The sequence below is a fragment of the Anabrus simplex genome, chromosome 6, assembly GCF_040414725.1.
Source record: "Anabrus simplex isolate iqAnaSimp1 chromosome 6, ASM4041472v1, whole genome shotgun sequence".
Classification (NCBI taxonomy): domain Eukaryota; kingdom Metazoa; phylum Arthropoda; class Insecta; order Orthoptera; family Tettigoniidae; genus Anabrus; species Anabrus simplex.
Window position 1 is genome coordinate 343,108,957 of NC_090270.1, and position 15,516 is coordinate 343,124,472.

Sequence of the window (15,516 nt, forward strand, 5' to 3'; positions counted from 1 at the left end):
CAGTTGTATGTCCTCAGTAACTGTCCAACACAAGCATGTTTAGTTTTTGTAACAAAGCTCTTGGGCGACGTTGCCAAACGCACTTCACCCAGTCCTCAACTAACATACTGTCCATCCAGCCGGACTCATGTGTTCTAACAATAACACCGGACGGCAAGTTTCCTTTCGGAAGTGTTTTCCTTTTCAGAACCACATATGGAGGGAGTTTGGTTCCATGCGCTAATACGCACAACATTACCGTGCATCGTTGCTTTTCGTTACCACGTGTTCTGATGGGTACACTGTTAGAACCCTTCGTATCCACGGTATTTTCCAACAGCACTTCAAAATAGACAGGTGTCTGGTCAGTCTTCCCAATTTGCGACAGCAAATAAGAATTTTGCTTTTTCAAATGAATAATGTGACTCTGAAAGGCTGTTAATTTTTCTTCATACGCCCCAGGGAGACGTTGTGAAATAGACGTCTCCGAATGCACAATCCCTTTCTCCAATAAAAGTTTCGGATCCATCCACGGCTTGCAGTAGAACCCTGTGTTTTGAGTTCTTTTGAGAAATGTAGTGCTTTCAATTGACACATTTCACTAGAAATACCATATCCTGACTCACGTTTTTCTATCACAAATTTGTGGAGTCGTACTTACACTGCACTCTGCCCGCGGAACTTTTTAGAAGTTTTCCTTCTTCCGCCGATCACGAATACACGATTCATCAATATCATACTTTCTGCCAACGGCACGATTTCCGTATATTTCAGCTTTGCTTACAACTTTAAGTTTCTCACGCACAGTAAATGACTGCAGACACTGTTTTGAATCCATCTCTTACTATCGAGGTGGCACTTTTACAGGACAGATACGGAACTCGAATGTGAGCGAGGTAGACTTCCATAACCAACAGTCTCGCATCTTGCAAAGTACGATATCCCGCGAGATCAGCTATTCGCGCACCCAGCATGCAAGCAACAGTTGCGAAACATGACAATTGAGCATCCATAGCAGCGGCTTTCGTATTTACTGCATATTTACCCATATTCTTTGATTTACCATATTTCATTACCTTACATTTCGCGCTTGCATGCCACTGTAACCGTATTGAGAAAAAATCAATCTTGTTTTCTAGAACGCAACTAAAACACAATAAGACCTGAATGCCTGTTTACATGTGGTATATTGAGTACGGTAACCGTATTCAAATCTATTTCAATACTTCATGTAAACCTAGTAAATATATACGAGAATGAACGGCTTGAATACGACCCGCACCCAAGATTTAGAACCAGTGTTTTGGGGAAGAAAGTGCGGGTGGTATTCGAGATTATACGGTAAATTTACTTAAATAACATACTTCATAGGGGAAAACTGATTAAATTAATGAGTAGTTGGTGAGTACTGTAAAATTGTGTATCACTCAAATTAAGAATCTACAAATAAAGAGAGATAAAATTGAGAATTTCATAAAAGTGGTATAATAATTTAGTAGTAGTAGTAGTAGTAGTAGTAGTACATGTCAAAGCATTGATTTAATATGAACGGTACAAATATACATTACATATATGTTGCAGTACACAAAATACGTGGAGCTTTACAGATATAATTTGTGCTGTCATACTGAGTCCATCCAATAATCAGTGACAGCAATTCCCTCTTTAGTTGCCTGAACGAGGTCTTGAAGTGTGTACTGGACAGTTGTACATGTGTGGGGTAGTTTGTTTTTTTCCTGTAATCACGAATTACTGTCTGTTTTCCTAAATACCCCCACTTCTTGAGGTTGTCCCTAGATCTTCCCCAAATGATGAAGTGACGTCCAATTGATGAAATTGATAATGGATGAAATAGAGAAATAAGCAAATACAAAAGGTAAAAAAATATGGTTTACTCCATGTGATGTGTTAAACAGTGATGTAAACAAGTGTGCATTAGGACAGGAATTGCCCGATTACTAAGCAAGTCTACTTTAGCTGCAGAAAGCGGAGGGATGGGAGATAGGCAAGTCGTTAGTGTGAGGAGAGTTGAGAGTAATGGGAAGAAATTTATTATTTTTAAAAATGTTTATCAGAAATAATGGTTGATGCCTCAGAAGGAATGTCTGTCTGCTCAGAAATTTTCTTCGAATTAGAAATAGGGTTATTTCTTTGATCCAGATGTATGAAAATGTTTTCATAAATATTAAGTAAAATGTGAGATATTTCTTTTTTTGCTTATGGATTCTCTAACAAGAGTTGTGGAAAGTAATTTTTCAATTTATGGATAATTTTTTAGCAGAATGTTTATTCCACCATTATTAAGTACAGTATAATACATATAATGTATTTTCTGAAATGAATGGTTGAAAGAAGGATGTTAAAGCTTCTGTGAATTAAACTATAAAATATTGCTTTTTCTGGGTACCTTGATGTTGAGAATCCTGTCTTATGTTACACGTTTGCATGAGTTTTCTGTAAATGTTTTCAGTAAAGGAACTCTTGTTTTTAGTGGTTGTGAGATCCAAATAATTTAGTGAATTATTAAAATCAGATTCAAGTGTAAATGAAATATACAGTAAAACCTCTCTATAACGGACACCTTCGGGACCGAAAAAAAAAATGTCCATTATGAAGTTGTGACTGCCCGAGAGAGGTTATGAAACCAGTACCATTAAACATAAGTTGGAACACATTAACCCATGTATTGTATGTGTTAACAGTTCTCGCAGTTGTACCTTTAGTTGTATACTGTATACAGTATTGTACAAGATACTGCACTGTATTCACATGAGAAAGTGGTAGATGGGCTGCTGCAGCTGCGATGTACTGCATTAAAGAGACAAAAACACTTCTATGGAAACATCTGTTGTGCACACTGTACACTATTACCATTCACCATGTTAAGAACGTACGAGTTTTTGAAACTTTAAATCAATATGTACTGAGCTCGATAGCTGCAGTCGCTTAAGTGCGGCCAGTATCCAGTATTCGGGAGATAGTAGGTTCGAACCCCACTGTCGGCAGCCCTGAAGATGGTTTTCCGTGGTTTCCCATTTTCACACCAGGCAAATGCTGGGGCTGTACCTTAATTAAGGCCACGGCTGCTTCTTTCCCACTCCTAGCCCTTTCCTGTCCCATTGTCGCCATAAGACCTATCTGTGTCGGTGCGACGTAAAGCTATTAGCAAAAAAAAAATATATATATATATATCAATTTGTAGGCGTAGCAATCTCTAGCACGGTACAGTAAAACATTAGCACTTGAAAAAATCCTTAATGTTTGTTTGTTTTGTCCATTTCAGTTTAGCAATGATGTTTTCACTATGTGCAATTAAATCCTGGGTCAAATCTACACCTTTTTCATAGTTTTGTTTATAATAGAATTCTTTCAGTCGCTTAACAAAGCTGAGAGCCTCACTGTACGAGGTTATTGGCAGCACATTAATTTCCATATTTTCTTCAAACTCCTCATTAGCATCACCTTCATTCCCGCTTTCATCCGAATCTTCATTTTTGTTCTTCTTCCCTTGGATTGACTGAAGAATCGTTTTTGTGTCTCAACTCTCACACTCTGTTGGAATATCGGAATCAATTTTGATATAGGTGTTCACTTGTACACTGTAACCTGGTGCATTAATCAACTGTTGTGTTGTTTCCATGCTGTCAGGAAGGGTATCCGATTCTATTTCGGGATGTCCACCACTTGATATAGATGTTGATTCCCATACATACATACATACATTATCATTATAGACTCTTATGCCTTTCAGCGTTCAGTCTGCAAGCCTCTGAGAATTTACTAAACGTCGCCACAATCCTCGATTTGCAACTAGTGTTGTGGCTTCATTTAGTTCTATACCTCTTATCTTTAAATTGTTAGAAACCGAGTCTAACCATCATCGTCTTGGTCTCCCTCTACTTCTCTTACCCTCCATAACACAGTCCATTATTCTCCTAGGTAACCTATCCTCCTCCATTCGCCTCACATGGCCCCACCACCGAAGCCGGTTTATGCGTACAGCTTCATCCATCGAGTTCATTCCTAAATTAGCCTTTATCTCCTCATCCCGAGTATCCTCCTGCCATTGTTCCCACCTGCTTGTACCAACAATCATTCTTGCTACTTTCATGTCTGTTACTTCTAACTTATGAATAAGATATCCTGAGTCCACCCAGCTTTCGCTCCCGTAAAGCAAAGTTGGTCTGAAAACAGACCGATGTAAAGATAGTTTCGTCTGGGAGCTGAAGGATCTTACAGAATACTGCTGATCGCAATTGCGAGCTCACGGCATTAGCTTTACTACACCTTGATTCAATCTCACTTACTATATTACCATCCTGGGAGAACACACAACCTAAATACTTGAAATTATTGACCTGTTCTAGCTTTGTATCATCAATCTGACATTCAGTTCTGTTGAATTTCTTACCTACTGACATAAATTTAGTCTTCGAGAGGCTAATTTTCATACCATACTCATTGCACCTATTTTCAAGTTCCAAGATATTAGACTGCAGGCTTTCGGCACAGTCTGCCATTAAGACCAAGTCGTCAGGATAGGCCAAACTACTTACTACATTTCCACCTAACTGAATCCCTCTCTGCCATTTTATACCTTTCAGCAGATGATCCATGTAAACTACGAACAGCAAAGGTGAAAGATTACAGCCTTGTCTAACTCCTGTAAGTACCTTGAACCATGAACTCATTCTACCATCAATTCTCACTGAAGCCCAATTGTCAACATAAATGCCTTTGATTGATTTTAATAATCTACCTTTAATTCCATAGTCCCCCAGTATGGCGAACATCTTTTCTCTCGGTACCCTGTCGTGCTTTCTCTAGATCTACGAAACATAAACACAACTGCCTATTCCTCTCGTAGCATTTTTCAGTTACCTGGCGCATACTGAAAATCTGATCCTGACAGCCTCTCTGTGGTCTGAAACCACACTGATTTTCATCCAACCTCCTCTCAACGACTGATCACACCCTCCCTTCCAAGTTGCCAGTGAATACTTTGCCTGGTATACTAATCAATGAGATACCTCGATAGTTGTTGCAATCCTTCCTCTTCCCTTGCTTATAGATAGGTGCAATTACTGCTTTTGTCCAATCTGAAGGTACCTTACCAACACTCCACGCTAATTTTACTACTCTGTGAAGCCATTTCATCCCTGCCTTCCCACTATACTTCACGATTTCAGGTCTAATTTCATCTATTCCTGCTGCCTTATGACAATGGAGTTTATTTACTATCATTTTCCTCCTCCCCATGAGCTTGGCTGCTTGCAACACCACCAGGATGATTTCCTTTTACATTGAGAACATGTTCAAAATATTCCCTCCACCTCTCCAGTGATTCCCTGGGAGCTATTATGAGTTCACCTGAATTACTCAAAACACTGTTCATTTCCTTTTTCCCTCCCTTCCTAAGATTCTTTATTACTGTCCAGAAAGGTTTCCCTGCTGCTTGACCTAGCCTTTCCAGGTTATTACCAAAATCTTCCCATGACTTCTTTTTGGATTCAACAACTATTTGTTTCGCTCTGTTTCTTTCATCTACGTACCAATCCCTGTCTGCCTCGGCCCTTGTTTGGAGCCATTTCTGATAAGCCTTCTTTTTACGTTTACAAGCTGCTCTCACTTCATCATTCCACCAAGATGTTCGCCTTTTCCCATCTTTACACACAGTTGTTCCTAGGCATTCCCTTGCTGTTTCTACTACAGCATCCCTGTATGCCACCCATTCACTTTCTATATCCTGAACCTGCTTACTGTCTACTGTTCGAAACTTCTCACTGATCATATCCATGTACTTCTGTCTAATTTCCTCGTCCTTGAGATTTTCTACCCTTATTCGTTTGCAGACAGATTTCACTTTCTCTACCCTAGGCCTAGAGATCCTTAGTTCACTACAGATCAGATAGTGGTCTGTATCATCGAAAAATCCGCGAAAAACTCGTACATTCCTAACAGATTTACTGAATTTAAAATTGGTTAAGATATAGTCTATTATGGATCTGGTACCCCTAGCCTCCCATGTGTAGCGGTGAATAGCCTTATGCTTGAAGAATGTATTCATAACAGCTAAACCCATACTAGCACAGAAGTCCAGCAAACGCTTCCCATTCCCATTAGCTTCCCCACATTTACCAATCACCCTTTCGTATCCTTCAGTTCTATTCCCAACTCTCGCATTGAAATCGCCCATTAGCACTATTCTATCCTTGCTGTTGACCCTGACCACGATGTCACTCAATGCTTCATAAAACTTGTCAACTTCATCCTCATCTGCACCCTCACATGGTGAATACACGGACACAATTCTTGTCCTAATTCCTCCTGCTGACAAATCTACCCACATCATTCGCTCATTTACGTGCCTAACAGAAACTACGTTGCGTGCAATGGTATTCCTGATAAAGATCCCTACCCCAGACTCCGCCCTTCCCTTTCTAACACCCGTCAAGTACACTTTGTAATCTCCCACCTCTTCCTCATTATCTCCCCTTACCCGAATATCACTTACTCCTAGCACATTCAGATGCATCCTCTTTGCTGACTCAGCCAGTTCTACCTTCTTTCTTCCATAAGCCCCATTAATATTGATAGCTCCACATCGAATTCGATTTCGTTCGCCAAGTTGTTTCCAAGGAGTCCCTCGCCTGTCAAATGGGAGTGGGACTTCATTACTCCCATAGGTCCGAGGCTTGCTTAAAGTGTTCTGGGCTCGGTAAATTTATGAAGCAGGATGCTGCCCTACTTGCACATAGTCCAAGTGAGGATCTCTCCTCTAACGGGTTATGGACTACCGGTGAATTGTGTAGTCCTAGCCGCCTGAGCAGCACAAGGAGGGCCACGACTCAGAATATGACCGAGATGCCCACTCCCATTCCATAGCAACAGGTATCCCGACTCTCAGGACCACTTACTAGGCCACTCAGCCGTTGCCCATGGTTCACGAACTAGGACGTGACTACAGTAACCCACAAACATGAACCATGATAAAGCACGTGGTGTTCCCAAGCGGTCACCCATCCAAGTACTGACCACGCCCAATGTTGCTTAACTGCGGTGATCGGACGAGAGCCAGTGTATTCAACATGGTATGGCCCATAGGGAACCTAAAATATTTATCCCGAATGAGTTGAGAGTAATGGGAAGAAATTTAACATTTGTTAAAATGTTTATCAGAAATAATGGTTGATGCCTAACCATGCTTCTTGGTGGGTGTGCTGAGTACCAACTGATGAGCACAACTTAGCACATGGGGGTGAAACGCTGGCAACCAGGAATGAGTTAGCTGGAAAATTTATAATGTCCAATAACGGACCATTTATATTGGTATGTCCACCACTAGCGGGAACCCAGCTTTCAGAAAGCAGTTACGAATTACTGAGGCTGTAACATTTTTCCATGCATTGGTTATCCACGAAATTGCTTGGAGAACATTCAGTCTCTTAGTCAGTGTTTGAAGGGTTACTTCATTCCTGTTAAGTTTTGACTAAGTGCGGCCAGTATCCAATATTCGGGAGATAGTGGGTTCCAACCCCGCTGTCGGCAGCCCTGAAGATGTTTTTTCGTGATTTCCCATTTTCACACCAGGCAAATGCTGGGGCTGTACCGTAATTAAGGCCACGGCCGCTTCCTTCCTAGCCCTTTCCTGTCCCATCGTCGCCGTAAGACGTATCTGTATCGGTGCGACGTAAAGCCAGTAGCAAAAAAAAAAAAAGTTTTGATACTATGTGCTTCATCACTGACTGTCTGTGCATAACCTTAAGTTCTGGATTACTCCTTGGTCAAGCGACTGATAAACTGATGTTACATTTGGTGAGAAAAAGACGATCTTCACATTTTTCAGCTCAATTGTATCCGGATGCGATGCTGCATTATCGAGGAATAATAACACTTTTCGCTCCTGGCGTATCATTTTTCTGTCCAATTGTCCTAGCCACTCTGGGATTATTTCTCTCGTTACCCATGCTTTCCTATTCGCTTTCCATTCAGTGCCAAACTTCATAACGTCCATATTCTTAAAACACCTTTGTTTTGCACCTATTCCTATCATAAAGGGCTTCTCCTGTTCTCCACTCATAATTGCACATAACAAGACCGTAAGACGTTCTTTCGCACTTTTCCACCAGTTACTACGATTTCCTTAGAAACACATAGTTTTGTCGGGTAAATCAAGGAAAAATAATCCAGTTTCATCGGCATTCAAAATATTTTCTGAAGCATACCTGTCTATGATTAAAGGTATTTTTTCTTGCCAGTTTTCAACAATCTCCATATTAACACTGGATGATTCTCCGCAAATCACTCTGTAGTTGATACCATGTCGCTTTCTGAATCTTTCTAGCCAGCCATTCGAGGCTTTGAAATCTCCAATACCTAATTCTGCTGTGAATTCTAATGCTTTTGCTTGTATCATTGGTCCTGACACAGGGACACTCTGACTTCTTATTTTTGCGAACCACTCTAGCGTTGCCTTGTCAATGAGAGCTCCATTACCACTTTGAAACAGTTTAATGTGCTGTTCGTTGCCATTTAAATGCCATTCTTTCACTAGTTCCTCTTGCTTTTTCACAATTTCAGCTGCCTGTATCTTTCCAATCTTAAACACTTTGGACAGTTTATGCACACTACACTTCTCACGTTTATGATAGTCTATTATGCCTACCTTTTTCTTTAGAGTTAAAAACTTCCTCAGAGCCATGTTTACATCAACTTACTAATGTAAAACTGAACACATCAAAAGCCCACAAGTCAATGAAAAGTAACCTGATAGTGAAGGTACGAATTCCAGCACTATCGAGCATGTCAGATCACACAACTTCTGGAAGTGATAGCGTAGCTTAGTGTTGCCTTCCAAGAATGTGTACAGCCTGGACCGAAAGTTACAGTCTCTGCAATTCTTGGAAGTACCACCTGTGCAAAAATGAAGCAAATACATACTGTACAGTACGCAAGTACAGTATTTTTTGAAAAAGAAAGTGTCTGTTAGGAGAAGTTTAATTGGAGTTTCTCATGGCTATGGTGTGTCTGTGTCCGTATAAGAGGGGTAAATTACTCATACACATCATGGTATTTAATTACAGACATAGAAAATCGTCCACCAATGAGGGGTTTCCACCGGTGAGAGGTGTCCATTAAGGCAGGTTTTACTGTACATATACAGTGAGTTCAAATGGTGAAGAAAGGTCTCTACTTCGGTAAAGTGATAGTCATTTATATTGGAGATGTCATCCATATATCTAGTCCAGAAAACTATACCCTTAAATGATCATGGTGTGTACTGTAAATTATCAAGATAAATATCAGCTAAAATGCCAGAAGCAGGGAAGACCATCCTATTTGTAAATAGATTGAAGGAAAAATGATTGTTTTTAACGACAAATTGTAGGGGAATCATGGAATTTCTCCATGAGCTTGATTTTTCGCGACATCAACAGAAAGGTTTCATTTTACGTTGAGAAGTTTTTCAAAGTATTCCTTCCACCTGTCCAGTGATTCTCTGAGATCTGCTATGAGTTCACTTGATTTACCCAAAACACTATTCATATCCTTTTTCCCACTGTTTCTAACATGATTACCGTCCAGAAGGGTTTCCCTGCCGTTTGCCCTAGCCTTTCCAGTTATTACTGAAATCTTCTCATTATGTCTTCTTGGATTCAACAATGATGTGTTTCACTCTATTTCTTTCATCCATATACCAAACAAGCATACAAATACAAATTACAAGATAGTAACACCCACAAAGATAAATGCTAAGACAAGCTAGTGTGAGTAGAGCGAGAGAGAACGTAAAGAGACAGTACAAACACAGATATTCAAGAAGGAGGGCCAATTACCTAGATGTTAGGCTGCTTAACTCACTGTCATCATTATAGTCACCATCATCATCATCCTAAACCATCTCCAGTTTCCCGGGTGTGGTGTATGAGCCTCCTCCATCTCATCCTGTCCTTGTACCATTCTTCCTCCACCAACTTGTCGCAATCATGACCTCTCAGCATTATATCGCTCTTAACTAAATCTATCCATTTCCTTCGTGGCCTTCCCACGGGTCGTCTTCCTTCTACCTTTCTGTCAAATTCCTTCCTTGCAGTTCTGTTTACTGGCATCCTCTTCATGTGACCAAACCACTTCAGTCTTGATATCTGAATCTTATTTAGGAGAGAATTGTCTATTCCTACTTCTTCTCTACTTTTCTCATTCCTAATCTTGTCTTTCCTGGTTTTCTGGATCATAGTGCGTAGGAATTTCATTTCAGCTGCCTGAAGTTTGGAATTATCTCTATTGGTCAGTGTTGTGGATTCGAGACTGTATGTAAGAATTGGTGTATAATAGGACTTGTACAATGCCATTTTTGTTTTCATGGGTATTTGCTCATCCCACAACAGGTGTCTTACCTGGTGGTAGAATTGTGTTGCCTTATTGATTCGATTGTTCACCTCATGTTTTGCTAGGTTGTCATTTGATATAATGCTACCCAAGTATTTGAAAACTGGAACGCTGTCCAGTTGAGCTTCATTTAACATGACTATTGGTTCAACTCCTTCCCCATACACTTTCATCACCACTGTCTTGGTCTTGCTGATGTTTAAACCATATTTCTTAAACTCCTCATTCCAGGTTTGTATTCTCTCTCCCAATTCATCTTCTGAGTCACTCCAGATCGCAACATCATCTGCAAATGTGAAGGCTTTGATATCTCCATGTTCTTTCCTTTTAATAGATTTCATTACTACATCCATTACAATAATAAATAGAAGTGGTGACAATGAGCTGCCCTGCTGCACTCCTCTCTTTGTTTCAAACCAGTCCGACAAACCACATCCTACTTGAATACAGCTTCTGTTCCCACTATACAACATTTTCACTTTGTCTATGAGGCTGTCTCGCACTTGAAGTTCTTTCATGCATTGCCAAATTCTTTCCCTTGGTACACTATCGTATGCTTTCTCAATGTCCAAAAATATTAGGAATAAAGGCTTGTTCTTCTCCCAGTATTTTTTCATTAGCATCCTAATTGCAAATATAAGGTCTGTAGTTGACCTTCCTGGTCTGAAACCATACTGCTCTTCTTCCAAAATTGGTTCAACAATATCTCTGATTCTGGTCTCTATTATTTTTTCCAATATTTTCAGGACATGAGACAGTAGTGTGATACCACGGTAATTAGTACATTTTCGTCGGCTTCCTTTCTTGAACAGAGGTACAATGATGCCCATCTTCCAGTCCTCAGGAATAGTATTTTCCTCCCATATCTTGTTGAGCAGTCTATAGAGCCATTGGATTCCTGGAACTCCCGCTGCTTTCAGCATATCTGCACTTAGTTCATCTACGCCCAATGCCTTTCCTTTCTTCATGCTCTTGAGCGCATTTTCAACCTCAAGCCATGTAATTGGTGGTTCAGTTGTGGTTCCTCGACTTGGCTCTCCTCTATCCGTTGTTATGTTTCCTGTATCTCCATTCAGCAGCTTTTCGAAATAGATCTTGAGTTCTTGTTTAATTTCTCCCTCTTCTTGTGCCAGAGTTCCATCATCACGTTCTATTGCTTTTATGGTCTCTTGATCCCTTCGCTTGTTTTTCACTACTCTGTATAGCAATTTCATATTTCCTCTACTGTCCTCTTCCAGTTTGTCTGCAAACTCATTCCATTTCTTCTCTTTTTCTTCCCTTACAATGTTCTTTACAGCAAGTTCCTTGTTCCTGTATACTCCTTGAAGTCTTTGTATTTCTTGTTCATTTTGTTCTTGTCCCTGTTTTTGTTTCTCCTTGTCCAGTGCCTTCTTTATTTGGTTTCTTTCTTTCACTGCTGTTTTCACTCTATCATTCCACCATGGTGTCTCCTTTTTTCTTTTGATAGAACTTGTAACTCCACATAGGTTTTTGGCTTCTCCCACAAAGGTGTCTTTGAAGGCCTTCCATTCTTCATTAACGCTGGTTACTTCAACTTCGGCAAACTCTGTTGAATCCTTAGTTTGTATTCTTCCTTTATTTGGACTTCTTGCAACTTCCAAGTTTTAATCCTTGGTTTTTTTGTAATAAGTTTCTGTGTTTCATTTGTCTTATGTTTGAAGTCTACTACCAACAATCTGTGGTCACTGTCCATGCTTTCACTAGGGATGACCTTTACATCTGTGATGTACCTGCCACCATCTTTATTTGTGATTACCGGGTGAGTTAGCCGTGCGCGTAGAGGCGCGCGGCTGTGAGCTTGCATCCGGGAGATAGTAGGTTTGAATCCCACTATCGGCAGCCCTGAAAATGGTTTTCCGTGGTTTCCCATTTTCACACCAGGCAAATGCTGGGGCTGTACCTTAATTAAGGCCACGGCCGCTTCCTTCCAATTCCTAGGCCTTTCCTATCCCATCGTCGCCATAAGACCTATCTGTGTCGGTACGACGTAAAGCCCCTAGCAAAAAAAAAAAAATATTTGTGATTACGTAGTCAATCAATGTTCTATACTGGCCATCCCAACTGTACCTTGTTATTCTGTGACTCTCTTTTTTTGAAGAATGTATTTTTGATTATAAGATCATTTCTTCTGCACAGATCTAATATTTGTTCTCCTTCTGGGTTCCTTTGTCCAAATCCATGTGGACCAATGATGTTCTCATACCCAAGTCTGTCTCCCCAACTTGCGCATTTAGATCTCCAATGATAATAACATTTTCCTCATTAACTGTATCTTCCAGGTCTTGCCGAAATTTCCCTTTGTCTTCCTCACTGCAGCCTGTCTGTGGGGCATACACTTGTATGATGGTGTACTTAGTGTTCTCCAGTTTCATGGACATTTTAATGATTCTATCACTTTTGCAGATAACTTCAGCTGTAGCATCAGTTCTTTCGTTAATTAAGAATAGAACACCATTTTTCGCTACCTTCTCCTGTACACTCCAGTATAATTATAACCTCCATGAAGTGTCTTACTTCCAATCCCTTTCCATTTGGTCTCACTTAATCCCAATATTGATATTTTTCTTCTATCCATCATGTCTAGGAGTTCTTCTAACTTTCCAGTTAATGATAGAATGTTCATAGTTCCAATTCGGTATTTGGGTCTCTTTTTTATTTGGGGTTTCCTTTCAGAACATTGTATATCATCAGCCTTACGGTCATCATACTTTACAATTGTCTGAGAGGACGTGTCAGTCCGGTCTATAATATTCTTTCCGAGGCTCTTTTTCTTATTGAAAGCAACTATACTCAATACTCTCCTGCTGACTTGCTAGGCCTAACGCATAAGAGGATTTTCTTTCAGGGTTAGGGTATCCCACTATTTTAAAACCCCCAGGAATTGGGCTACCTGTTGGTCCACGGGTTGTATTGGTTACTTCAACCAGCCCTACATACTGTAGGGGCCCCCTATCCGCCACCTGGGGACGCGCTCTGTAGGGGTCAGCTTCCCCTGGTTACTTATTGGAAGTTAACCCCACCCACAAGGAGTAAGGTTATTTGTCATCATTATAGTCTAACACAAAAAGGACAAGAACAAAGTCCACAATTTCACACACGCCATTTTCTTAGACGAGTTCTGTCCTCATCAATCCCAGTTCTTCTGGACCTATATATTCTCAGGCTTCAACAAATTTGTTGCTGTTTCCCAGCTTCTCTAAGAAGGAGAAAGAGGAGGAAATATTCCTACTCTTTGAAGGCATTATTCTTGAGAAATTTTCATACTTGATGTAGGAAGTGTAAGATAAAGAGGAAAAAAAACGGGCAAGTTGGCTGTGCAGTTGGGGACGCACAGCTGTGGGCTTACATCCAGGAGATAGTGGGTTAGAACCTTGAAGATGGTTTTCCGTGGTTTCCCATTTTCACATCTGGCAAATGCTGGGGATGTTCCTTAAATAAAGCTACAGCCGCTTCCTTCCCACTGTGACTCATCCCTTTGCAAACTGAAGTTCACAACACAGTTGTATCGTCAATAAAATATCACATGAGAACTGCTGTTTCCTTTTTCTGAATTCATCTCCCCAACATAAAAGTTCCTCTTCCATAAATGGGGCACCATGATCACGGATACAGAGGAATGAGTAATTCAGTAGCAACCTCTGGCAAAGAACACATACACATACTATACACACTATTTCAAACTAAAGGACTTCACTCAAATTCATCCTAATTCATAGTTTGCATTAATCCACTTTTAATAGACAAGAATTTCATTCTGTGTACGGGTGTCAGGGCTTTCCATCTGTTCACATCATGTATGAATTTTCCAGCTTTCTAGGCTTTACTACCAATGCTGCAACCCAACAGGTGTTTGATCAGCGTACCTGTGAATTTTGCAACGCTGATAAGCTGATTGTTCCCATCCAGTTTGACCATAGTAATTTTGACAATGGCTTCATGGTCAGAATTCTGAAATTGTTCACCTCAGTAATCAGACAGTAATTTGTACTTAGAGCACGGGAAGTTCTCAGCCTTAACATCACTAACAATCCTTGCTCTCCACAACCATCTCCCAGCAGTTTCAGAGCTTTTTTTTTTTTAATACGTTGCACTGATGAATGAATGATATGGTGATGACATTCGTTGACATTGAAAAGGCATATGACAGTGTCCCCAGGACGAAAGTTTGGGACAGTCTGGTGCAAAAAGGAATTGGACAGGGATTAATAAAAATGATCATGGCATTGTATAAGGAAAGTTGTAGTTGCATGCAAACACAAGTTGGCAGGACAAGTTGGTTCAAAATAATTAGTGGGCTGAGACAGGGAAGTGTTCTATCACCAATCCTGTTTATAATAGTAATGGATGACATCATGAGAACAGCAAAAGCAGCATATGGAGGAAGAGAAATGAATATGATGTTATTTGCAGATGATATTGTGATTTGGGGAGAAGACGACAGGAAGGTTCAAGAACAGTTGAATGTGGTGAATGGGAAGATCGAAGAATGTGGATTGAAAATAAGTGTAGAAAAGAGTAAAACTCTTGTTATGACTAGAGGGAAAAAAGAAGGGAAAGGTCAGATTAGACTTGCAGACAAGCCCGTGGAAGTAGTGGAAATTTTTAAATACCTGGGGAGTGAATTAATGGAGAATGCTCGACTGGATGCTGAGATTAGTAAAAGGATTCAAGCTGGAAGTTGTTTCTATCATAGTGTAAGAAACATGTTATGGGACAAAGATGTGCCAATGGAAGCAAAGGATACTATGTACAAGATGTATTATGTATCCATACCAACTTACGGAGCAGAAACTTGGACAATGACAAAGAAGGATGAGAGTCGAATACAGGCAGCCGAAATGAAGTTCTTGAGGAGTATGATACAGAAGAGTAGAAGAGACAAAATAAGGAATGACCGGGCGAGTTGGCCGTGCGCGTAGAGGCGCGCGGCTGTGAGCTTGCATCCGGGAGATAGTAGGTTCGAATCCCACTATCGGCAGCCCTGAAAATGGTTTTCCGTGGTTTCCCATTTTCACACCAGGCAAATGCTGGGGCTGTACCTTAATTAAGGCCACGGCCGCTTCCTTCCAACTCCTAGGCCTTTCCTATCCCATCGTCGCCGTAAGACCTATCTGTTCACAATTAAGT

General features: G+C 40.5%; 1 protein-coding gene and 1 pseudogene across 1 annotated transcript in view; one reads left to right on the forward strand and one right to left on the reverse strand.

The window, feature by feature from the left end:
• The window catches only part of Neurl4 (neuralized E3 ubiquitin protein ligase 4), a 426,720-nt gene that overhangs the window by 167,527 nt on the left and 243,677 nt on the right, over nt 1–15,516 (forward strand). The gene's annotated exons all lie outside the window — the stretch shown is intronic.
• On the reverse strand, nt 6,966–7,083 carry LOC136876649 (5S ribosomal RNA; annotated as a pseudogene).